The sequence below is a fragment of the Varanus komodoensis genome, unplaced genomic scaffold (assembly GCF_004798865.1).
Source record: "Varanus komodoensis strain SLA01 unplaced genomic scaffold, ASM479886v1 scaffold11, whole genome shotgun sequence".
NCBI classification, from domain to species: domain Eukaryota; kingdom Metazoa; phylum Chordata; class Lepidosauria; order Squamata; family Varanidae; genus Varanus; species Varanus komodoensis.
Genome location: NW_025335317.1, coordinates 13,722,417 through 13,725,175, shown reverse-complemented (window position 1 = coordinate 13,725,175; position 2,759 = coordinate 13,722,417).

Here is a 2,759-nt window from a genome sequence, read left to right as displayed (position 1 = left end):
GTCTCTGCTTTTTAGTATGCTGTTTAGATTTGCCATAGCTTTCCTCCCCAGGAGCAAGCGTCTTGTAATTTCTTGGCTGCAGTCCCCATGTGCGTTGATCTTGGAGCCCAAGAAAATAAAGTCTGTCTCTACCTCTGTTTCTTCCCCATCTATTTGCCAGGAAGTGAGAGGACCGGATGCCATGATCTTAGTTTTCTTAATGTTAAGTTTCAAGCCAACTTTTGCGCTCTCCTCCTTCACCCGCATCAAGAGGCTCTTTAGTTCCTCTTCACTATCTGTCATGAGAGTGGTATCATCTGCATATCTGAGGTAGTTGATATTTCTCCCAGCAATCTTAATTCCAACTGGTGATTCATCTAGCCCCGCCTTTCTCATGATGTGCTCTGCATATAAGTTAAATAGGCAGGGCAACAGTATAAAACCTTGCCGAACTCCTTTCTCAATTTTGAACCAATCAGTGGTTCTGTATCCCATTCTCACTGTTGCTTCTTGACCTGCATATAGGTTTCTCAAGGGACAAGATGGCCTGGTACTCCCATCTCTTTAAGAACTTGCCACAATTTGTTGTGATCCACACAATCAAAGGCTTTAGCATAGTCAATGAAGCAGAAGTAGATGTTTTTCTGGAACTCCCTAGCTTTCTCCATGATACAGTGTATGTTGACAATTTGATCTCTAGTTCCTCTCCCTCTTCGAAATCCTGCCTGTACTTCTGGTAGTTCTCGGTCCACATACTGCTGGAGCCTAGCTTGTAGGATTTTGAGCATAACTTTGCTAGCATGTGAAATGAGTGCATTGGTGTGGTAGTTTGAACATTCTTTGGCGTTGCCCTTCTTTGGGATGGGAATGTAAACTGACCTTTTCCAATCCTGTGGCCACTGTTGAGTTTTCCAAATTTGCTGGCATATTGAGTGTAGCGCTTTTACTGCATCGTCTTTTAAGATTTTGAATAGCTCAGCTGGAATACTGTCACCTCCACTAGCTTTGTTGTTGCTCAGACTTCCTAAGGCCCATTTGACTTCATATTCCAAGATGTCTGGCTCGAGGTCAGTGACCACCCCATTGTGGTTATCAGGGATGTTAAGCTCTTTCTTGTATAGTTCCTCAGCGTAATCTTGCCATCTCTTCTTAATCTCTTCTGCCTCTATTAGATCCCTGCCATTTTGGTTCTTTTTCATGCCCATCTTTGCATGAAACATTCCCTTCATATCTCCAATTTTCTTGAAGAGATCTCTGGTCATCCCGATTGTTGTTTTCTTCTGTTTCTTTGCACTGTTCATTTAAGAAGGCATTCTTATCTCTTCTAGCTATTCTCTGGAATTCTGCATTCAATTGGGTGTATCTTTCCCTTTCTCCCGTGCCTTTCACTTCTCTTCTTTCCTCAGCTATTTGTAAAGCTTCCTCAGACAGCCATTTTGTTTTCTTGCATTTCTTTTTCTTTGGGATGGTTTTAGTTGCTACCTCTTGTACAATGTTGCGAACCTCTGTCCATAGTTCTTCAGGCACTCTGTCTATCCGATCTAATTCCTTAAATCTATTTGTCACCTCTACGATATATTCATCAGGGATATGATTTAGGTCATACCTGAGCGGCCTAGTGCTTTTCCCTACTTTCTTCAATTTAAGCCTAAATTTTGCAATAAGAAGCTCTTGTTTGACCACATCCAGCTTGCCTTGATTCATGGATCTTGCATTCCAGGTTCCTATGGAGTATAGATCTTTGCAGCATCGGGCTCTCCTTTCACCACCAGATACATCTGCAACTGAGTGTCCTTTCAGCTTTGACCCAGTCGCTTCATCCTTTCTGGCGCTACTAGTACTAGCCCTCTGCTCTTCCCCAGTAGCATATTGGACACCTTCCGACCTGAGGGGCTCATCTTGTGGCGTCATATCTTTTGCCTTTTGGTACTGTGAGCTTACAATTTAAAAACAAATTACTAATTGCATGACAGAAAGGCCACTTTTTGTTCATTTTCTATTACTATTAATGAACTAGAACCAAATGCACCTTTTTAAAAGGTGCCCTTGATTCTTAACCTAACTTATTACAATTTTTGCTCTTCTGTGGCAAATCAATTAATGTTTAGTGTCCTATTACATTTTGTAAACTGCTGTCAGAGATTTTTTGGCTGAAAAGGGAGGTAAAAATAGCAGTAAAAGGAAGGAAGCAAGAGGCCTAATGATGAGGTGTATCCTAAAAGGGAGTTTTGTCACCTGCTTTGTATAAAGAGTGAATGGCATGAACAGCACCAGTCCATCCAGATTATGCCAGTTCTTGTACGCTGAACAGTTTCAACCCTGAACCTGGAGATTTGCTAAACTTTTACTTTTGACCTCTTCGGCAGCCGCTGTAAGACCTTGCATGGCTGTGGTTTTTCTGTTGGGTGTTGAAGCTAAATGCCAAGCTTCAACATGTGCTATATTGCTAGAGTCTAATTTTTAGGTGCCTAGAAGAAAGTATTGGGCCATGTCTCTTATGTTTACGTTTTTGCTGTTTTGCACTGCTTTGTGATAATTCGACCCTGGAAAGGTCCGTTATCACCCCATGTCTTGCTAGGGCCTGATTATACTCCAAAGAATATTAATTGCAGCTAGAGCGATCAGGAGGAGGAACGGCCTTTAACTTGACTGTGAGGGGGCAGGATCTCATTTGGGTTCAACCCATGGTCATAACATCATCCTTCTAAAGCACTTGACTGGGAATTATCCCTCATTCCCAAGCTCAAAATGTTGACTGGCTTCTGCATCGAGAGAACCCT